Raw genomic sequence first — 24854 nt, forward strand, 5'->3', positions numbered from 1 at the left:
AATCCAAAAAAGTTCTGTAGTAGAGGAAATGGAGAATTAAAGCTAGTTTTCAACTCTTTTAACTCTGTTTTAAGTGTATTTTTTGCATAACTGAGCTTTAATCTTGCAAGTGAAAAGTCTGTGATTTAAGATAATATCTGCGACTTTCATTAGAAAACTGTACTATTAATACAATAATTCGAAATAAGCCTACTTTGAAATTTCGCCTGGATATAACTAAGGAAAACGATGATGCAAGTAACTTGTAAGCTTTGAAAAAAAGCGGGAACACATCATGTATTTATTACTGCTTCTAATCAATTTGCAAAGTTACAAGAATACTAGAAAATTGAAAGTAAAGAAATCCATGCACTAAATCTGGTTGCATTTTTAAAAAAGCTACTATTTTATTCATTTAAACTAATTATTCCCTTCATTTATTAAAGTCTTTGCTTTATATTGTTTAATATTGATATCAAATGATTAAATTTAAAATTACCATTTCTAAATATAACATTTTGTAACTTCATAAATTTTAAAGTTTGTTTCAAATATCAGATCTATATTTTTTAGAAATATTGCATATGATAAATTATACTTTAAAGTAATGTAGTTCTTTTAAAAAAAAGTCTTTGAATTTTTACAATTAAACAAAAAACTATACTAAAATTTCACTCTAAACAAAAATTTTTGAAAAAATAGGCAAATAAAAAAATGCAAAGAGGATATCATTTCTCAATGCCTTAAAAAAATTACTATTTTTGAAAATTTTTCTAAAACTAGTTTGAATTAAACTAATGTATATGATATTTTTAAAATATATTTTTAGTTCTGCAAATATCCCTAAATAAATTTAATTGTAACTTGAACATTGTTTTGTTGGACTTGAATGTGATTTACTTTAAATAAAGAAAATCGAAGGTTATTTGGAGAAACTGTTTCAGTGATTTTGTATTAAGAAAACCTCCAAACACAATTGATCATGAAAAATATAGAAAAAATTAAATAAAATAAATGAAAAAGATGAAGAAAAACCATGCATATTAAAATTACAAATTTTATTAAAAATTATAATTTATTAGCAACAATAACAGGAAAAATATAGAACATAGTGAATCATTAAATGTTTAACAAATATAAATGCAAGAATGGAAAAAATCATTTAGTAAACTTAGAAGTAGGATTGAAAATAGTTGTAACAAAATTTTTTTTAAATTAATGCTCAGAATGTTAGAGGTTAAAACAAATTATAGTCAAGGAGTGGCTCTAAAAGTTTTTATTTTTTTACTTAAATTAAAGGCTCATTTTTAAGTTGGTAAAAGACAAAGTACAAGTTTTAAAATAAAAAATGCTGCAGATATCTGGTGTAAATATATATAACTTTATAGCATAAAAGGGTAAGAGCATTTAAACATAACATACCAAAATGGTTACAACAGCTTAAGAAAGGTTTCTTAAATATTTACAATACTAAAGTTAATTATTAAAATATTAAGAATTTTCTAATTGAAAATAATAATAAAACAAAAACAGTTCAATAAATAAATTACACAGAAAACAGAAATAAAGGATTTTAACTCTATTAAGCAAGATATAAAAAAAAATTAACCATTGCTACAGAAGACAGGCAATTTTTAAACTTAAAAATAAAAAGAAGGGAGAGTTAGAAAACAGAGTCATTAAATACAAAAAAAATTAATGCAAATGAAAGTACACAATATTCGAAACAAAAAGGATTATAAAATGTTCAATAGTTAACTATATACAAGAATTAAATACAATTCTTCCTTAAAGTATTACAAGCAATCCTGTTCAGAAAGTTTGATCTGTATTATTCGATACTAGTTTGTAATATTTTCATACTTCTTCAATACAGTTAGCTAAGATAATTAAGTACTTTAAAATACAAAACTAATTTTAATTAAATAGAAGAGAATAGTATATTTTATATGATAAAAACATAACAAGTCAAATGTAATCTTAATAATGTTCAGAATGGTGATATTAACAATTATGTGACCAAAACAAACCTAGTTTTATTGATGCTTAAATAAGAAAATCTAAAAGCTGTAAGTACATAGAAGTCATAGAATGTGATAAAAATACAAAGAGAACAAGGAAAGAAAAACAAATTAAAACAGTAGAAAAACTGCCAAAAATAATTATATTTATTTTAAAAATTCTTTTAATAATTTTAAAAAAATTAAAAATCAAGAAAACAATATATATTTAAATCTTATAAACTCCCTGTCAGCTCACATGATTATATCCGTAAATTAGAGTGCTTTTTAATATTGTATTAATATAGCAAAATATATTAAAACAGATCTTGTTTTGGCTATATTAATACAATATAAAAAGCACTCTAATTTATGGACATATTCATATGTGCTGGCGGGTAGTTCATATCACTTAATTTGTTTTCCTGCTATTTAATTTTTTTTAAAAAGAATTTTTAAAATATATTTAATTATTCTTGGTATTTTTCTTTTGTCTCTCTCTCTATATATATATATAAAGCATAATAGGTAAATACAAAATGGACAACAACAAAAAAAAGAGAGAAAAACAAAGGAAATTAAGAAATTCAATACGTTTCAATACTGTGCATAAGCTGCAAGCATATAGAACTCATAAAATAAGATCAAAATACAATACAAATCAACCAGATATAATTGTGTGCAGTGATGAAGAGATTATATATATATATTTTTCCAGATTTCCATAAATTTCTCTTAATAATTTTCTTTTTTCATTATTCTGTAATTTTTTCCATGTTTTCTCCACATTTTGAACTTAAATATGTATTATATATATATTACCAAAATTTGTAAAAAACTTTTTTCTCCAAAACTTTAAGTCTAGTATATGAAAAAGAAAAAATAATTCTATGCTGGACATATGTATATGCCCTTTTATTGCCTTATAACTTGAAATTTAGAAGAATGCCAACATCCAGAAATAGTCTCAAAGTCATTTTTCACCAGGTACAGAGAAAAAGAGTTACAACATTAAATTCAAATCAAATAAAAATTAATTTAATTATTAAATTAATAAAATATTTATAAAATCTTAATACATTTCTTAAAATAGCTTTAATATTTAAACTGATATGGGTGAATAATAAATGGGTAATGTTGAATGCATAATTCAAAAGCAAAACTAGTTATTCCTCTTCGACGTTTTCATTTATTTCTACTTGAATTGAAATCAGAAGAGTTTTTTTTTTTCTTCTTTTTTTACCGTCAAAATGAAATTATAACTTTTATTATAAACTTTCATACAAATTTCAAGTAGTCAGCTGGATAAATTACTTAAAAAATGTAATTTTTTCTACATATAAAATTTAGCAGAAAAATTCAATATAATTTAAACAAGTTTTGCAATCGAATGACTCATATAGAAGAAAGAAATCTTATGTTTGGATAAGTTAGTTATTTGTATTAAATTTTTTAAGAAGTTTGATGAAAAAGTGTTTTTGGAAAGCACCAAATTAAAAATGGGGTAGCAAATAATAAAACATTTAAACACAGAAATTGTTGAAAGAAGAGAAGTCTGTAGCAAGATTTTAAAATAAGGTGTTAAATCATTTTTCAATTATTTTCGATACAAAGTGTTGTTACAAATTTCTATCTTCTCTCGATGCCTTCTTTCAATCCCAGCTACTATGTTGGTAACCCAAGCAGGGAATTTTCTTTTTTGTGTTTGCTTCAATCGGTAACCACTAATGGCAGGGGTCATTTCTTCTTGCATTTCTGAAAATTTAAGAAAAATAAAATAAAACAATCAAAAAAATATTACATTTGTGTGACAATCAAAAAAGTATTACATTTCATATCAGTTACGTTTCAAATACAGAGAGAAAATAGTAAAAAAGTAGCATATTTCAATCTCAATCTGTTTACATTAAAAAATTGTTAAAATAATTTAAAATGCTTCAATAAAGCCTTAAAACATTCACAAATTAAGCTATATTTTAGACTTTTCCCAGACCATAACTTTTAATTAGGTATTTGTGATCAATGACAAGCATACACTCTGTTTTTTAATGGTGGACATTCTGATAAAGAAAAGAAAATGTTTTGATTGTATCACATTTGCACAATCCATAACACATTTTACTTATAATACAAACTAATGAGTAAAATGACACTCAAATCAATACTTATAAAAATATGGGGGAAGTATTTTTGAGCTTTATCTATTATAAAGTTAATCTAACACACTGTGAGATCAATTCAGATTTAATGTTACGTAAAAAAAAAATTAAGATGTATAATATACATTTAAATATAAAATCATATATGGCATTGAATTCTATTCATTTGAAGAAATTAACTGTATTCCTATTTATTGATTTTTAAAATACCACGAAAGTTTATTTCAGTTACAGACAAAACTAAAGATAGGTTTTGAAAAAAAAAATCATTTTGGGCTTCTTCAAAGCACGAAGGGTCTAATTTTTATATTTTTTAAGCTTCGTGTTATAACATTAATCAAAAAGGTACTTTATGTACTTTGATTTGTGAAATATTAATTTCCTGTAATGTACAGCATATAAATTTATAATTGTTTTATTAGAGTACCCATCTAATTTTATTCTTTCATTGTTACTAATTACTAACTTCTGCTTATGGGCAATTCTATGATACATAGGACAACATAATTAAAAGAAAACCTTTAACAGCAACTCTCCATTAACAAATTTCATTTATTTAAGATATGAAATTAAAAACTTTTGCAGTAATAATAATCAAAATTATAACGTCTGTACATTATCTGTCAGTAACTTGTAACGTTAGTCACAGAGCTTTTTCTAAATTTGCCACTTTCTCTCTACATTTTTATAAAATAATCTCATTATTGCTTATGGAAGACGAATTAAGTGAGGAGAGAAGGAAACATCTCAGATAATTAAAAAAAAGTATTTATCAATGAAAAGAAAGTTTAAAAAATAAGAAAACCCAGCAAAAACCTATATCAGTCACTATAAAACTAACCTATAATGAAAAAAAAAATTTTTTTTGTTGCTTTTCTCAAAAAATTTCAAGCAATTTTTACGAAATTCTGTGTGTTTTTTTTAAGTATAAATATAAAACTTTAAATAGCATTCCATTTGCTCCCTCAGTAGTGCCGGGATAAGGACAATTATTCCTGTCTCTTTTCTTGCCCCCAGATGCGTTTAACCTTGGAAACAAATAATATCATGCTGATATTAAAGCACAAAATTTCATTTGTAACTAAAAAATGAAAGGCATCAGAATGAAAAATCTCTACTAAGTTATAATATCTATCTAATGGGGATTGTGTTGCTTAAATTCAAAGCAAAAGTTGTTGACCAGTTGAAAATATTTTGAAAGACCATAACCCAGTAAATTATAAGTCACACTTTTTCATCTTATTTTATATATTAATATTAAATAACTATAAAATAATTTTAAAAATCATGTTTAAAAAAATTATATAATGTATCATATTTTTTAAAATTTAATAAAATTTCAAAAATAATAAAAAGTGTAAAATTTCAGGCGTAATACAATGTCTTAAAAAATAACAAAATTTTAAAATCATATGAAATACAATAAAAAACTATTTAACTATACATAATTTGAATACCATATTTTAAGTTCAGGGTTTTAAAAGTTTTTATTATTTCTTCACTCTGGTTCAGAAAGGTCTGATTTTAAAATTAAGATTTTGGGTATACAAGTAAAAACATATAAAACCTGTATTTTTAATTCCATTGAAAAATAACAGTCAATAAATGATCGAAATAGAAAATTTTGTTTATAGTTAAAATTGATATTATGCTCTAAACAGTTTAAATTGACATATATAAAACTGCAAAAGAACTCAAAACCTTTTTCTATATGCAATTTTAATGCTATATTGTAAATGTTTTATTTCATCAAAAAATTACAGCCTTGAAGAATTTTTTTTATGTACTTTAACTTTACACATGGAGTATAACAAGGGGCATAAATATAGCCCCTTGGTTCAAAAATGTTCAGTATAACTGAAATACACAAAAGCAATAAATAAAACCAGGTATGAACAAAAATTCAAAGTGACTGTTTTTATTTTTCACTGCCAACATATTTAAAAAATAAAATTTTTATAGAAAACTTTTGCATAAAGAGTTCAGAAAATTCAAAAATAAGTATAACAGATAAAACAGAAATAAATAAATTAATTAAAATAAAACAATAATAATAATAAAACTTACAAACTATTATAATTCCATGCAATAGAATCAAGCTGCATTTAAATTAAAAATTAATATTTGGATTTCAACTATTAAATAAACAAACACAGGAATTCACAATAACCAGACTAACAAAATTAAACATTATATTTTCAAAGGAAAAAAAAAGTCAACTTTATTCATGTTATTTCAAAAAATTTTTAACAGTTAAAACTTTTTTGAAATTTCTATCAATAAAAACTTTAAACTTAAAATAGTTTTCATTAAGACAACAATACCTTAAAATAACACCTACAAACAAACTAAAATACCTAAAAATGTAGATATTTACCATTCAATGACTGAGAGTATCCCGGTTTGAATCTCCTATAAAATTTACACAAGTTAGATATAATATATAGTTATTATACTTAAGGAAAATTTACAAAATGCAAATGTCACATTAAATGAATACATAAACACAATGGGACCCTTATGAATATCAGTCTCAGATATAGAATTACAAAATTTTAAAATAATGTAAAAAAAAAAATTTTTCCACAAAAATTAAAAATAATTATTTCACTCTTTACAAGCAAGATTTTTTAAAAATTTGATTTCTAATTTAAATGCCAAAGAGTGCCATTTATAAAAAATTATTAAATATTTAAAAATAGTCTACGTAGAAATTTATTATCCTTAATATTATTTTATTAATTTCACATAAAATGCATCCATAATAAATGTTGAATGACTAAAAAACAATGTAATCAACTGAGGTGCAAGAACTAGGTAAGTCCTGATTTACAAACTTTAAGTAAACTAAATAAAACAATAGGTTTTTTTAATCATACACTGAAAAGGGGTAGTTTAACATTTGTGCCCAGTTCCAGAACTAACCTAATATTCACAGTCAAAAATAAATTAAAAATTTCTTTGAAAAATTTGGACTTAACTTGATGTATTAGTGCCCTAATACATCAAGACAACACATTCAAAAATGTTTTGACTGAAAAATACAGCATAATAGAAAGAGATATAGATAAATGACTGTAAATTGGTTGATATATTCAACACATAATAAAAATGTGCACAGGTTAGATATGAATTATGACTTTTATATACATATTCATACACACACAGAGTGGAACCCTAATTTTAGGTTTTCCATCGAACTAGAACTAAAAAAAGCAGGAAGTGCAATAATGTAAAATCACCATAAAAATTTAAGTAAATATAACTTTTGACTGAGAAGAGAAAAAATAGAAATATATTGAGGAAATAAAACAGACATAGATTGAGGAGCTTCCGTAGTTGGACAGCTGATTTATCTTTTATAGTGATTTAAAAAATTTTGGAAATTCTCTGCAGTTTTCCAGTTTTTTATGACTTTTTTAATTCCCTGTATTCTTCCGATTTTTCCAGATGCTGTAGCAACCCTGATGAAGGTATTTTCACAAAATTTTTAGATACTAATTCATATTATAATTGAAACTGTTGTTAAAACAAGATACAATAAATAACATTTTTAGAATTACTATTCAACGAAATTGGAAGATTATTTATAAATACATATTTTTAATATTATTTTCTCAGTGAGTAAGCCTTGTTATGAACAGTTTAAAATTAGTTTTTTTTTTTTAAATTGAGTTAAATTAACACAAATATATTAAATTAATGATGTTCATCAATGCAGCAAGACTTTCTCTAAGACTATAATGAAGAATAAAAATCAAAACGCCAATTAAGTTACTGATAAAAACCTGAAAAAGCTTAGTGGCATCTTTTGACACCAACACAACCTTTTATAGTGGGGGGCAGCCTGCAAATTGAGAAAAAATTATAGAAAGCAATCTTGCCAGCAGTATCTTAATTAAAAAGTGCAGACAAAAATCAATATAACATTGCAAGATTGTTTCCTGGGACCATAAAACTTATGTGTGCCTTCATTGCATGGACTAAGCATAAATCTTCTGTTACTATCAAAATTGTTGTTAATATGCAAATAAAATCTCATTTTTCCTCTCCTTCTCAAATAAGTTGCGCGAGTTGCGTGATGTAATACAACGACTTCCCGATAGGGGAAATAGATATATATTTGTTGAAGAAGCTGACTAGTTGTTGGTTGATTCTGATGTGTAGCACTGTGTGTGCGAACTATTGTTTCCTCACATTATGTTTTAATAAATACTTTATTTGCCGGCATTAGCCTCTGTGTTATTCAACCAAACAACAGTGGTAGCAGAGCGTGGTTTACGATCATCATGGAGAAAGACTTAGTTTTTGGAATTCGGAAGTTGACTGGAACTAATTATCATCTTTGGGCCATGAAAATGGAAGCGTTTTTAAATCTGAAGAAACTAATGTCGGCATTGACAGAGGAAGCTCCAACTGACCCTGGTAAATTGCAAGTCTGGGAAACTACAAACCAAGATGCCGTATCATACTTGAAATTGTCTCTATCAGACGAACAGGCTTTGCAGTATGCAGAAGAAAAGAATGCAAAAGCTTTGTGGACAAGAATTAAAACTACCTACACTGGGCTTGAGGAAGATAGAAAGATTGATGCGGGTGCCGAACTTAAGAGCTTAGAAATGCTGGATTCAGAAGCCGTAAACGATTATATAGCTCGAGCTAAAGGATTATCGACTAAGTGTGCTTCCTTGGGACTGAAAATATCTGACAGAGAATTAGTGTTCTACACGGTCAGAGGTCTAGCTGGAAAATATGAGCGCATAAAACAAGTTTTAAAAACGCAACGAGAAAAGTCGATAGAAGAAATACTTGAAGTCTTAAGGGAAGAAGAAAAAGATTTACTACAGAAATCCCGTGGACATAGAAATTTGGAATCCGCATATGCTACTCAGAAGAAGAGTTTACCTAGAAAAATTTGCTACTCTTGTAGACGACCGGGACATATAGCAAGGGATTGTTATTCGAAACATCAAGAAGTGGGAACAGATAGAGACTACAAAACATCGACCAGCAGAGCAAAAGGTAGCCGAAAACCAAATTTTCAAGAGACATTGGTATCCGAAAGTGCTACTCCAGATGATTACGCCTTAGTTTCAGCTGAACAGAAAGGACAAGTGGACGAATGTTGGATCCTGGATAGCGGAGCCACGTCTCATATGTGCAAGGATGAACGCTGGTTCGAATCTATAGATGCTTACGACAGTAAAATATACCAGGCAGGTAAGACTTTTACATTAGATACTAAAGGAACCGGAACTGTTAAAGCTATTTCACTAAGTAATAATGCAAAAATTATAATTAGTAATGTATTGTATGTACCAGAATTACGTCATAATTTACTGTCAGTTACATGTTTAATGGATTTGGGGTTTAATGTAAAATCACATTCAAACTCAGTATTAATTATTGCTCCTAATGGACGCGTAGTTTTGAAAGCTTTAAATGTGAATAAAAAATTAGAAGTTAAGCTAAAACCTAATGTTAATAACGAGGTATGTCTTTCTGAGTGCAACAAAGTTAAAAATAACGCTGAAATGAATGTAATTTGGCATAAAAGATTGTGTCATTTAAATGCTGATTATATGCGTAAAATGTGTAAAATGTTAAATTTAAAAATTGATAATGAATTGTCTTGTGAATCATGTGATATTTCTAAGATTACCAGAAAGCCTCATTCTAGTATTTTAACTCCTCAAAGTTCAACAACTTTAGAATTAATACATGGTGATTTGTGTGGGCCATTCCCAGTTAAGTCTTTGGGTAATTCAAGATATTTTTTAATATTAGTAGATGATTTTTCTGGCATGTATTTTACTTATTTTCTTAAGAACAAACCGAAGTATTTGATAAAATTGTAAGTTTTAAGTTGAAATTTGAAAACTTAATAAATAAGAAAATTAAGAAATTCCGTAGTGATAATGGTCTTGAGTTTGTAAACAAAGATCTTGAGTTTTATTTCACTGAATGCGGAGTTACACATGAAAAATCTGTGCCGTACAACCCAGAAAGTTTGGGTAAAGCTGAACGAGCTAATAGAGTTTTGTTAGATAGAGCTAGAACATTAATCTATGATAGTAAACTTCCTTTAAATTTTTGGGCTGAAGCAATAGCCTATGCAACGCATGTTACTAACCTAACTCCTCGAAAAGGTAAAACTGAAGTTCCAAAAGAATTATTCTTTAATAAAAGGCAGAACTATAAATATCTACGTGTTTTTGGATCTACAGTATACTATCACGTTCCTAAAGCTTTACGACACAAACTTTCTATTCCAGGTAAAAAGGGTATTATGTTGGGATATTCGAATGAAAGACGAGCTTATCGTATTTACGACCCTGAAAGAAATAAAGTAATCGAAGAGCGTTCAGTAAAATTTAATGAGAAATTATTAGGTAGTAGTAATTTGTTTAGTGAGGATAAATCTAATGACATCGATGAATTTTTTAATATTCAAACTAATGTAGAGGACCAAAATACAGGTTTTGAATTTCCACTGGATTTGAAAGATACCCGAGATCTAAGTGAAACTAAAACTCGCGGTCGTCCAGTAGGTTCAACTAAAGAAAAAATTAGGGAATTAAATGAACAATGAATAATTGAAGACGAAAACAGGTTACTAGAGCTAGGTGTACGTCGATCAGATAGAATAAAGGAAAAAGCAAGTTCAAACTTAGTAACTAATATTCCGGGTAATTTTGATGAAGCTAAACGTGATAAAAATTGGTTAAAATGGGAAAAAGCGATGAATGAAGAATTAAATTCTATTCAGGAACACGATGTTTGGGATTTAGTAGATAAGCCTGAAAATGTAAAAATTGTCAAGAGTAAATGGGTTTTTACTATGAAAGAAAATAAATACAAAGCTAGGTTAGTAGCAGCAGGTTTTAATCAAGTAAAAAATCGCGATTATTTAGAGTCTTATTCACCCGTATTAAGTACCGAATCTTTGCGTTTGTTGTTAGCATTATCTGCCAAATTAAATTTAGAAGTAAAATTTTTAGATATTAAAACTGCATATCTTTATAGTAATTTAGAAGAAACTGTATATATGACAATTCCCCCAGGTTTTAAACATTTGTATGGTGAAAATAAAGTATGCAAGTTAAAACGTAGTCTTTACGGATTACCCCAATCAGGTCGAAATTGGCATTTACACCTTAAACGGGAATTAGAAAAGCTTGGTTTAAAACAGCTAGCTTCGGATAATTGTATTTTCACTAGAATAGAGAATTCTAAGTATTTTTATATTGGAATGTACGTCGATGACTTAATAGTTATTTATTCAGATCTACAAATGTATAATGATATAGTGGGAAAATTATCTCGGATATTTGAAGTGAAAGAAAGTAAAGAGAATAAATTTCTAGGTATAGAAATAAATAAAAGTGAGAAGGGCGTAACTTTATCTCAAACTGAATATATAAACTATTTACTGGAGAAACATGGTATGTTTGATTCTAAATGTGTAAAAACACCAATCGTAAGAGGTGAGGATAGGAGTTTTAATTGTTCAAACGAAATGGTTAACCAAACACAATATCAAGAATTAATAGGGGAACTTTTATATCTCTCGAACAGAACACGACCAGACTTAGCATTTGTCATGAGCTACTTATCTCAATTTAATCATAAACCTGAGAAACGACATTTTAATTTAGCTAAAAGAGTGTTAAAATATCTCAATGGTACAAAGGATAAAAAATTATTTTTTAGTAACAAATCGGGACTTTTGAATGCTCATGCCGATGCAAGCTGGGGAAATGCTGAAAATGGGAAATCATTTTCAGGAGAAATTGTAATGTTAGGTGATTCTTTAATTTTATGGAAGAGCAATAAACAAAAAACAGTTGCTCTATCTACTTGTGAAACGGAACTTGTTTCTTTAGGTGGTGTCTGTAGAGAACTAATGTGGATATTAAATTTATTGGAAGAATTGCATTGTTCTATATTTGTAAAGAAACCTGTGACCATTTCGTCTGACAATCAATCTGCAATTGATTGGTTGAATAGTGCAAAATCATCTTCTAGAACGAGACATATAAATTTGAAACTTCATTACGTAAAGGATATAATTGGCAAAATTATTAAAGTAGAGTATGTGCAAACGGACGAAATGATCGCAGATTTCCTAACTAAAGCTGTAACTTTTGACAAGCTCACTTGGACTGTGTCACAAATAAATTTAATTGATTAATTATTAATAAGTTTAAGTTGTATGAGAAATTAGTATATTTATGTTTTATATTTTGTGGAAAAATGTGTATTTATTCGCAGGGGGAGTGTTGTTAATATGCAAATAAAATCTCATTTTTCCTCTCCTTCTCAAATAAGTTGCGCGAGTTGCGTGATGTAATACAACGACTTCCCGATAGGGGAAATAGATATATATTTGTTGAAGAAGCTGACTAGTTGTTGGTTGATTCTGATGTGTAGCACTGTGTGTGCGAACTATTGTTTCCTCACATTATGTTTTAATAAATACTTTATTTGCCGGCATTAGCCTCTGTGTTATTCAACCAAACAACAAAAATGATACATGAAAATTTCAAGAATAAGATACAAAACCGTTTTTCACTTTTTTAAATGACCTAAAACTCTCTCCAGAGGTAATTATACATTTTTGTTCTAAAAATGAATACATTTTTAATGAAATTATACTCAATTGTATTTTAAAATAACGAGAGTAGTCCTTTAAGATTAAGATTCGAAAGACAATATTAGACTGAAAGACAGAAATTAAGATTTGAAAGATAGTATCCGTTGAAGGAGTTTTGTTGTTGAAATGGCTGCAGTATTTAATACATTATGTTTAATTTTTTTAGCCGCCCTCTCCCCAACCAAGAGACACAACTATGCCAAAGTTGCAAAAATTATTTATCAACTAGCTCAGATCTTTTAATGAAGTGCCAAGTATAGCTATCACACTTTTTTGATATTCCACTTGATGAAGTTAATGAGTAAATTTATGTTAATGACTATGAGGTAAATATTTGTTTAGTTTCTTTTTAGTAAACGTTAGCTCTCAATCAATGAGGCACAGAAAATGTTGTTACTCTAGCTACTCTACTTAAATATAAGGATTTAGGATAAAATTATTTTAATTTTGCTGTAGCTGGGTTTTAAATTTTAAGGAATATGGTGAATTTGTAACTAAAATGAAGAACTTTGAAGAACAGCACATGAAGTGACATTTTTTAACAACAAATTGTCCCTTTTGAGAGAATGTCTTTAAAAGAAACAATTAGAAAATATGGTTCTTTACTCTTTGCAGAAATACAAGTTGACAATTAGTGCACTGAAGTGTTTTGCTATTGTGTCAGAAATCAATTTAAATGTGGAAGGGAGGAAAAAAAATAGGTATGTGCAGTTTCTCAATTTTTACAAAAATATAAGTTGAAAATTAGTGTACAGTTTTACTATAGAGTTAGTGCAAAAAAAAAAAAAAAAAAAACATTATTAATTTTTTTTTACTGAAATATAAGGTGACAATTAATTAAGTTTATTAAAATTTTTTGCTAAGCTCAAAAATAGAAAGAAAGAAAAATTTACAAGATGTATACAGACTATAGCATTTATAAAATCTTGTTAATTCTTTACTGCAAGTTTACTTATTTGTATTCATGATAAAAATTCTGCTATTATAATTGTTATTTTTCCTTCAATAAACATTCTTATTATGATAAAAGCACTCCTGCAAAAGCCAGTATATTGGCCAAGGGATCTGGCAAGTTAAGGCTTAACAGTAGTATAATGATGTAAGTGTAACAGCTTTAAAATTGCTTCAGGTATTATGAAAGCTGTATATTCCACAAATATTTCATTTGTTTTGATAATATATTTTCATTTCTTTTTTTTATTACATAGTAATAAAAACCAAATAAAAAATGTTAATGCATTCCTTTAATTGACTATAGTTAATAAAGGTTAAAATGATTGCTAAAAACAGATAAGTATTCTTGATTTTTCACTTAAAAGAGCTAGGAGGGTTTGGTCTTTAACATATTCAGTATCATAAACTGTTAAAAACTGTTAAAATTAGCAACTGTTAAAATTGCTAAAAACTAATGATGATAGTTACAATGTAAGTTTTAGTAATACATTTATAATATTTATTAAACTATAGTTATACACCAATGAATAAACATATGCTAATACATATAATAATATAACTAAATATATTATGAATAATTATGTCAATGTAGAAAGTGTAGCATAAACAAAATTTCAGCTTATCTTCACTTTCTTTTTATTATTTTATAAGAAAATTCTACTCTTCTAAAGAATTTTTGAAATCTTTACGTTGAGATATTATTATTTTAAATTTCATATTATTGAAATCAAAATGTTCTATTTCATTTTTATAATTTGCAGCATTTTGTTTTATCAACTGCACAATATTAATAAAAGTGGAATAAATCCAAATTATAACATTGGATCAGTTTAAAAACAGAATTGACAAAATCAGAAAAAAAAAGCTGATAAAAGCATAAATTTTTTATATTTTGTAATTAGTAATTTAACTTTTAAACTTAAGAGTTTCAAATCACCCTATTTTATTCTATGTAAAGGAATGATGACATAAATAATTGTTAGAACGTTTAAGGTATTTTTCAATAATTAAAATGTCTTATTAAAAGTAACTTAACAATTACAGAGCTTTCAGCAAGCAGATCTTTTGTTAGCATATAGTGTTCATATATAAAGTACATTTACGTATGAAAAGGATATGTTTTTTCCAGAGAAATTTACTTTTCAACGTAAGTTTAATCTGCACAAGAAAAGCGGTAACTGAATATTATTTCAATGAGCTAATTTTAGGTGAAAATAACAAACTTATATTAATAAGGATATACAGTTAATTAAGTTTAAAACAGTTTTTTGATGTGTCGGTTCTATCAATGGTAAAATTGTCAAAACTTGATAAGAAGTGAAACGTAAATAAATCTACTCACTGTCTGAAGTAATTTTAGAGTTAAAAGTTAACAAAGTTAAAATAAATAATGATAATTACTCAGAATGCACTTCACACCGTCTTTATCTGTAAGTCGCGAAGTATTGTCTAAACTGCTAGCAAAAACACAAGACTATCTTTTGTGAAGTTAACACAGTTGACTGAACCTAAAATATATGACAACACACTTTTAGATCATGTTAAAATTATTTAATGGAAATAATCACCTTAACACAAAAGATCATAATATTTAATGGCCTGAGTAAAACATATGTAGTCCTTAAAATTTCTTTTTTACATACATTGTATGTACATTTATTAGGTATTATTAAAAATAATAAAACAATTTTCACAGTCACAAAATCAATAAAAATGTTAATACAAGGGAGAAAAAAACAAAAAATACACACTTAATGACTATTTGCTTTACATCTAACTAGAAAATTATACAACATTTAAAGTAATAGATTTTCTATGCCTTTCTCGAATACAATGAATATTGTAATTAGTTCATTCTAACTCATGTGTATTCACACTTTGAAAAAACTGTAAAAATATTCATAGATAAAAAAAAAAGAAGTTCTGAAACTATTCATCATTAACTAGCTGAATACCCATTTTTTTTTGTACAGAGTGAAATAAAGTAAGCCATCACTTTATCAGTACTGAAACAGCCTACTGATTGAGTAAATATCGATTGACTAGTCATTATTTCAATTATTTTTTAAATAATGTTCTTATGAAGCTTTTTCAATGAAGCATTATGCAGCAATTTCAAGAAAAAAAATTTTCATACGACCTATGATTTTTATTAAACCAGGCATACATATGTTATTATAGTAGGTTTTAGGAATTATGGTTTCTGGTTGAGCATGGCGATCAATAAATTTTGAGTGATTATACTTTTAGCTTTTCAATTATGATCAATCTCATTTTTAGTAAAAAATTATGTAAAAAAATGTTTTTCAATTGCATTAAAAGTAATTAATTTATTTAAATTTTCTTTTTTTGCCATTCTTATATGTGTTTTTAACAATCACTAGGAGAAAAATCCTATTTATCCTTCTCTTTACACTAACGCGTATTCCTCAAACTTGTAATTCTGAATTTTGTTACATCGTGTTAAAAAAATACAGTGCATCTGCTAGATTTCAGATTTTCAAATTCATAACTTTTCATGACTAATTCCACGAATTTTTCATGACTAAACGAGGTTACTATTTTCTCCAACAAAAACACAACAATAAATTTAAAAAAGCATTATACCATTAATTGAAATGATAGGTATAATCAAAATTGCTATACTCTGCATCTTCATATTAATAGATTTTAAATTTAAAAAACAGAGTAAAGAAAGAGTTGAAGCAATAAAATAGCTAAAAAAAATACAGAAGCAAATAATAATTTTTTTCTTTTTCTCTGCAGAATTATATTTTAAAGATACTTTTCGTGTTCATCAGAAAGGAAAGAAACTCCTAGTTTTTTTGTGTACTCATTTCCTAAAAAAAATTCGTCAATGACTGGCTTGCTTCAGTTAGAATTTGATATTGATAAAATAAAAATAATAAACAATAACAAAAATTCTGAAATCACAGAAGTTTAAAAGATAATGCCCTCTAGAAGTGATGCTCTTTCTTTCATTTTTTGAAAGAACACCATAATTTTTAAAGAACATGATAAAAACATTTTATATTTTAATAAAATATGACTGTGAGTGGGGATTTTATAACAAATTCAGATGTTCAGAACACAATGATATTTGGGGGGGGGGGCTAAATTCCATTTTAAAAATTAGATTTTTCAGCAATCCATGTTTTTTTTAAAAACAAAAATAGTTAAAATCATGACAAATTTTGCTTAATACAGAAATTTATGGTTTTCCATGATTTCTTACGATTCTCCAGGTGCACAGATACCCTGAAAATAGGAATTTGAGAAGTCGCGTTGAAATCCATAAAAATAACTGCACAATTGCGATCAAAAAACCATATGGATTTATAATTTCCCCATTTTTATTTATGTAATTCTTCAGTTTCAATTTAAAATAATTTATTTTAAATTAAAATTATTAAAATAATTTAAATATATTTTTTAATTTAATATTAAAAACTCACATAATGATAAAGACAAATGAAGAAAAACAGACTCCAAAAATATAAACTAAAATAAGTACGTATCTTTACAATCAATTTACAAAAGATTGTAAAGTATGTTTTAGTACAAACAGTTTGAAGAATAAAATAACTATTTTCTTACTACTTAATTTAACATAATAGAGCTTTAAATTTAACAATATTCTTATTGACATATTGCTGCATTATATAAATAAGAAAAAAATATACTTTAGATTAGATTAAAAAATAATATTAAAAATGTAATTTGAAAATTACAATAAGGAATATAAGCATACTGGATAAGTACAATACCGATTTATTTATGCTGGTGATGGAAAACACCTAATCCCCATTGATACTTTCTACTGTAGCAAAAGTAGTGTGTTTAACAAGTAGATAAAAATAAACTTTGGGAAGCTTAAATTCTTTCAATAATTACATTACTTAAATAATTTTAAAAACTACAAGAACATGGAATGTCTCTTTTATTTTAAACATTTTTTAGAGACATTGACTTAATCTTAAATTTGTTCACTTTATTTTACATCAGGTACGGCAAATTTCGTCCACAGTGATGAAAAAAACCACCTTTAAAGAAATAGATTTCTTTCATCCCAATTGGAAGAAACTCTTTCCCAATCAGAAATATTAAATATTTAAAGAGTTTTTTTTTCTAAACAGTTTATAACTGCAATCTAGTTTAAATAATAATATTAATTTTTGAGGTTTTAATAACCTATCATTTTATACATAGGTAAAAAACAAACAGCAGAAAAAATTCTGAACGTTTTTATGACTTTCTAATGAAATTAAGGATAGCTAGTTTATCATTACTATTTCATTTTAAAGAATATATTAAACTCTAATTTTATAATTAAAGAACTATCAAAATAAAATAACTGAATTTTATAATTACTACTAAATCAATAAATCACATACTGAACATAGATACAATTAAAAACCCATATTGAATTCTCAATTGCAAATAGTTTATTTTTATGATTAAATAATGTTAATTATGAATACTCAAACCTAATGATAAACTTCCCGTTACTATAAATTTAATTTGTTTCAGTTATAATATCTATTCTTGAGCAATTGTATTAGTCGTTTTTATTTTATTCCGTTTTGTCCAGTTTCTTCCTGTCCTGTAAGAAATAAGTTTCTTCTGAAAAAAAGGCCACCATTTAACATAGATGATTTTGTGGCAAATCATTTCTATGTAAACATTTAAAAATTGTTGATTAATGTTTATTTGAAACTGTACAAATTTCCATAAGCAATAAATCTCACAATTATAAAGTACGTAAGAAGAAATTTTTTTTATTTATTATGTTACAATCAAACTGGAAGTATTTATACGAATAATAGAAAATTTTATTATATAACTTTCTTTAAAATTTTTATTTTCAAGAGAACAAATTTAGTTTGAAAGAATACGTTTTTTTTTCAAAATTATAATTCAATAATTAATTGAAATTTTAAAAAAATTAACTTTATAATTTTGTTTTATCCCAATGGTATTAATGAAAATTTTTTAATACATCCTCTTCTAGGAGCAGGGATAAAATATTATGTTAGCTTTGTTTCTTTACATTAATATTTGTTAGCTCTGTTTCTTATTGTTCATGGCATTAATTTTTTTTTAAGATTTGGATATATTTTCTTGTTAATATAAAGTTATTACCAGTACACCCTTTGTCGAACAGCTTAATACAGCCGAAGTACTGTTTTTTCAAAGATTTTTATATCAATTGATTCACTCTAATAGCATTCCCTTCATCCTATAAGAACTAATTTTACTTAAAATACCACAATCAACAGACCTGAGATTAACATTAAATTCAACTTAAACAATATTTACTGAGTTTGTTTTCTCCATTACTCAGTATTAATGTTACATACATACACTAAGATTATGCAGAAAAGGTCATATAATTAAAATTAAATAAGTAAATAATTGATTTAAAGAAAGGAAAGACTTTAGTCAATACCCCCCCCCCCCCTAAAAAGTTTTATTTAGGCAAAGTGGAAAACAGACCCTGAAAATTTTTTAAAACAAAACCAGTTTTTTTTTGGGGGGGGGAGGGGTTAAAAACCCTGATACAAAATGCTTTTGATCTTACTTTTTTTTTAAAAAATACTACTTTTATATTATTCATTTTATTATTTATATTACTAAAATCTATTACCTATTGTAAGATTTTATTTTTTAATAAGATTTATGTCATCCCTATTTTTCTCCCAAAGAAAATTTCATAGATATTTTAGCAGTTTCTTAAAAAACTGGTTTTTATTTCCTTAGTTTATGTTTCATTTATTTTGAAACAATGTAAGAAATAACTTGTAAAATAACTATTAACTTGCATTTCAATAAACTGAATTGCAATTACATGTTTATAATAAAATGAACTGCTTTAATATTGGATGACAATGCTTTTTTAAAGAGTATCTTATATTTCTTTCGCATAGTTGGGAGAGATCTAATTCTTCAAAGGTAGAATATTTAATTGTTTTTTCTACTGGAGAAGAAACTTGTCCTATTTAGTTTTCAAGTGGCATTTTTGATAATTTATATACAATTAACTTTACAAAATATGGTACAATAGGAAGCTCTTAACTAAACTTATTTTCTCATAAAATGACTTATTTAAAGAGGTCACAGAAATTTTTTTTATTCAATATACATATAGGGTTGCCACAGGCAACTAAAATGCGACTATTTGCAACTATTTTTGATCTGAGTCAACTTTTTCACCTGAAAAAGCTAAAAAAAGCAACTATTTTCAGGAAAAGGAGACTATTTGGAGACTTTTCTGAGCTCCAAGTGATGTTTTTAATTGCATAAATTGGGTTGACAACCTAGGGCCCAAGGTAACTTCTTTATTCTACTAAGTTTTTTATTTATGATGCATTAGTAACCTATGATCACTTCATTATATTTTTCTGGAAAGTTTTTTCTTAAATTATTTAATATAACATTGTTTAGCAATTACTTTAATTTTTTAACTGCACATTATGTTTTTCTAGTTGCTGATCCTGTATTTTAATGCAGAAAACCATTCATATTTACAAAGGAAAATACAAAACTATTTGATGATTAAATGTATTTTATTTTCAGTTATGTTTATTATGTTGCAATGAAGCAATTTAGTTAAAGTGAATTGTATTTTTTTAAAATTTATGTAATAAAAAGTGATGTATTAATTTAGTTATTTCTTTGAATGTGATTTTGATACATAATAGTAGGAGTTATTAAAATTTCTTTTAAACAGAGCATTGCATCTAAACCTAACATCTGTTGTCAGTAAAAAGAAAAAAATTATTGCAAAAAAGGAGAGAAAAATAATAAAAATAATATAAGAAAAAAATTATTTAATTTAATTTTAATAATTTATTATAAATATTTCATATATTTTTAACAATTAATTATACAAATTTTATAGGATTGTTAAAACAAAAAGTATCTTGAATAAATTACTGATAATTACATAATTACAGACACATAACTGATTTTAAGACTCCAAGTTCTATTTTTTTCTTTTGAAAATAAACGTATTCTTTCTTCGGGCATATATATATAAAGCTAAATACTTTTTGAAAAAACAAATGTCAAACTGAGCAGTCTTTTGTATATCAATAAAAAATTTCCATTAATATTTAGACTAATTGAAGTGGATGAACCAAGTTCTTGAAATCAAATTTTTTTTTATTATAGTATTTCTTTTCAAATAAATTATAACTATATCTATAAGTACTTAACAAGATAAAAAATTCTTTCTATCTCAACAATTTACTTCGATTATTACTTATATGCCAAAATTAGGAATTTAATTAGTACTTAACAAGATTAAGATTTGATTTGTCTGCTATATATCGAAGAAGAATAAATTAATTTAGACCAAGATTCAAAAAAAAAATTTTAAATTACTCTTGGAAGAAAGTCTTTTTTCATTATTGATATAGATAAACCACATGCTTTTATAACTTTGAAATTTGTGTTTAAACAAATATAACACTAAATGTATATAATTTAAACATTATTTTCACCAACATATAGAAAATTGAAAAATTTTACCACTAAAAATATTTTTTAACACAAAAAAACTTACCTTAACAAACATATCTGCATCCATAAGACCAAACTCTAAAATCTCACGTGTGAGAACATCCATAATGCAATAACATTAATCTGCACTCTCAACAGCCATGATTCTACTGCAGATTCAATATAAATAAAAATTAATATGATAAAATAAAACATGAAAAAATAAATTTCTTTGTTGGAAAACATTAATAATTAAAACAAAGATTTCAGTATTATGTGTGAGTATCAGTACATGGATAAAGAAAAAAGGCATATTATATTAAAGTTAAACTTCTTAAATTTTATAAGCTGATTATATTTTGGACAGAAAAGGATTAAGAGTAAAAGGATTAAAATCTATAAAATTAAAGTAGCTGTATTATAGCAGTGCTCCCGAAAGAAAAGAAAAAATAGCTAAGCTGGTTGCAGCTGGCAGTTATTGTTGCTGGTTATTTCTAGAAAAGTAATATGAAAACATTTATTATTTTTAAATTTAAACTGTACACCACTTTTTTACCTTTTTTATATTAGAAACAGTCCTATATAGATGTTTTAACTTTAAATCTTGGTGGAACTAACCCGCACTTGGTGTAAATAAAAACAATAACTGGAGAAGGAGATTTAACTTTAAACTGTACGAGATTTATAAACAGTCTGATATTATTAAATATGTGAAATAAATAGAATGGATTGGATGGCCCACGTGATTCGAAGGTGTGATGACAATATAATTAGAAAGATATTACTTTTTAGATTCAATGGATCAAGAAAGCGGGGCTGATTTGGAGGAGTCTGATTTTCTTGGAAATAATTAAAAGAATCGAAGATCAAAGATAAATCGGAAATCGTTATGGAGAAATCTTCAGAGAAAGGCATTGGCCTACATTTAGCTGTCTGACCAACTATGATGATGATGGAACTAGCCTGCATTAGCGTTACAAGGAGAGAAATCCAAGATAACCTCCCACCGCAAGGGAATTTAATACTGATATTTTGCATAAGAATAGTGGTTTAAGTATAGATGTGGGTTGAGAAAATATCCAGTGGTTAGTTTTTTTTTTAATTTTAAAAAAAGATAATTATCCAGGTATTTACCATTGCCTCGGGTAAATAACCCCAAAAAATATCTGGATATTTACCACTTTTTGGTCTTTTTAAAGCATATAAATAGAATTTGTTTTGCTTATAATCCTGAAAATAATATATTAATTTTATCTTTATTTTCAAAAACAAACTTTTAACTATACATATCGGTTTCTAAAGAAATATTTCAAAAAAACTGTAAATAAAGAGGAACATGATAAATTTATGTAAAAAGGTTAGCAATTTAAGCAAAGGTTAGTTAGAAAAAATTAATGTAAAAAGGTTAGCAATGTGTGATGTAATAAAATGGATATCATATTAAACTATTTAAGTTTACATTTGCAATTTTTTAAAGAAACACATAATTTTTTTCAATGCAATGGGTTAAACTGGATTAAATAGAAGAAATCCTGAATAAACAAAGAGAGTACGATTAAAGTTTTTGGAAACTAGGTTTTTAAAAAGGTTTTAATTTATACTGAGTTTGTAAATTTAATATTGGTTATAAAACTAAAACTACAAATTTCATGTGAGTACTGAGTTGGATTAAATAGAAGAAACCCTGAATGAACAAAGAGAGTACAATTAAAGTTTTTGGAAACTAGGTTTTTAAAAAGGTTTTAATTTATACTGAGTTTGTAAATTTAATATTGGTTATAAAACTAAAACTACAAATTTCATATCTAAATTTGAAGAGAAATTTATCCATAAAACAATTTAATTTAAACTAAATTTGTCTGGTTTAAAAATAAATAAATAAATGTAATTAGTTTAAAATCCTTTGATCTTTTGTTTAGTTTTTTCTGTATCTGTTGTTTAGGATTTTCAGAATCTGCATTATTTGATTAAAAATAATTTTGTTTTTAAAAATTAGACATATTTGTGACATTTCAAAATTTAATCCTTATCAAAATAAATATTGAAGTATGCAATTTTTTTATATTAATGAGTTATTTTTCAAGCTTAAAATACAAAACAATTTATACAAAGGAACAAAATGTAGTCTTATTTACTGTATTCTATAAGAAATATTCATTATTAATAAAGCTCCTGAATGTTGTTCTATGTCTTTAATTAAATTAACAATATTAAATTTGATTAAATATTTCTTTATAAATATTCTAATATGAAACATTTTATAAGTTTTTAATGATAAGTTTTGTCAATACAAAAACTAATTTAAGAATAAAAAGTGAACATGTACATCAACTGCTTTTAATACAGTTTAATAAATAAAATTTTAGTCATCTAATGTTTATTCACATAATAAAATTAAGAAAGATAAACTTTATAAATTCTAAATCAAGTATTACTCTACACTTATACCAATCAGGAGTAAAAGATATTTAACGCCAATAAAATTTATAATAATTAATTATTATTTATTTGTAAACTTATGCTAGGTATATTTTCACTTTTTATGTCCAAATCAGACCAATGATGCCTATAGCATTTAATTTATGAAAAAGAATTTTTTTTTAATTGAAAGCAATAAATGATGTGTATTTAATTAAAAAATATTAAATAAATACAATTTTAATAAAGCAGGGTTTGTTTTTTTTTGCAAACTTTTAGAAGATTTTCTATCTCATTTGTTAATTCATTAGCAATTATGATGTAAAACTCAACAAATTTTACAGCTACATAAGAAATAATTATTACTTAGAAAGATAGCATCACTTCATAACTAATTATGGATCAATCAATAAATTATGCATTATTCATATTCAGGATAAGTATTGTATGATAAATTTATTAAAGTACATTACTTAACACTTGAATATATTTTCGCACTTCGAAAACATATTTGTGGCAAAACTTTCCTTTAGATTTTACTTTTAAAATCACAAATTCTGAGAATTAAGATTAGAAATGTGAATTTTATGAGTATTAAACCATAACTTCTCTCAAATAAAGAAAACTAAAAACAGTACAATTTTACTAATTAGCATGTTAAATTGAATGAATTTTTCTTCACAAATAATGAATTAACTTTTGAAAATGTAAGTAAATCTTAAATATGCTTTAAATATACATAATTTTGTAAAACTTTAAAGAAACAGATAATCATTGAATTTGCAATAAAATTGATAAATACCCAATTATTTATAAATTTTGGGTATTTACCTTGAGTTAGAAAAACCCAGGTAATTTACATCTACAGGTTTGAATGAGCTGTGTGCAGAATTTGTAATATCCAGCCACTGCTGAAGTTTACAACTGGGTTACTTAATTGTGAGATGAGCACTCCACCCTCTGAGCCACCATGACTTTTTATTAACTTTCTTAAATTTGTGTATAAGTGACATAATTTTTGGTCTTTTAACAATATTTTAGCTTTATTTGTATACAATACAAAATTAACATAACCTTTATTTGTATTATCAGATTCAGTTTTACAAATTTTTACAGAGGCAATGTAATTTTTCTTATACATTTGTCAAACGAATAAATGAAATTTAACTTGTAACAGTTTCTTAT

At 25.8% G+C, this 24854-nt stretch overlaps 1 long non-coding RNA gene across 11 annotated transcripts in view; it reads right to left on the reverse strand.

Moving 5' to 3' along the window:
* Positions 1–1022: 1022 nt before the first annotated feature.
* LOC147806777 (uncharacterized) overlaps positions 1023–24854 on the reverse strand; it is a 29699-nt gene continuing 5867 nt past the window's right edge. For 5 of the 11 annotated variants that reach the window (XR_015435187.1, XR_015435186.1, XR_015435188.1 and 2 more), the window contains 4 exons: positions 21316–21421; positions 15150–15256; positions 6516–6550; positions 1023–3734 (listed from right to left, as the gene is read on the reverse strand). This is a non-coding gene — a long non-coding RNA (uncharacterized LOC147806777). Of the gene's footprint in view, positions 3735–6205; positions 6238–6495; positions 6551–15149; positions 15257–21315; positions 21422–24854 lie in introns of all 11 variants that reach the window. The other 6 variants (XR_015435184.1, XR_015435185.1, XR_015435183.1 and 3 more) reach the window with 4 other exon arrangements.

Source organism: Parasteatoda tepidariorum, chromosome 7 (assembly GCF_982258835.1).
Source record: "Parasteatoda tepidariorum strain Cologne lab strain chromosome 7, Ptep-v5.0, whole genome shotgun sequence".
Classification (NCBI taxonomy): Eukaryota; Metazoa; Arthropoda; class Arachnida; order Araneae; family Theridiidae; genus Parasteatoda; species Parasteatoda tepidariorum.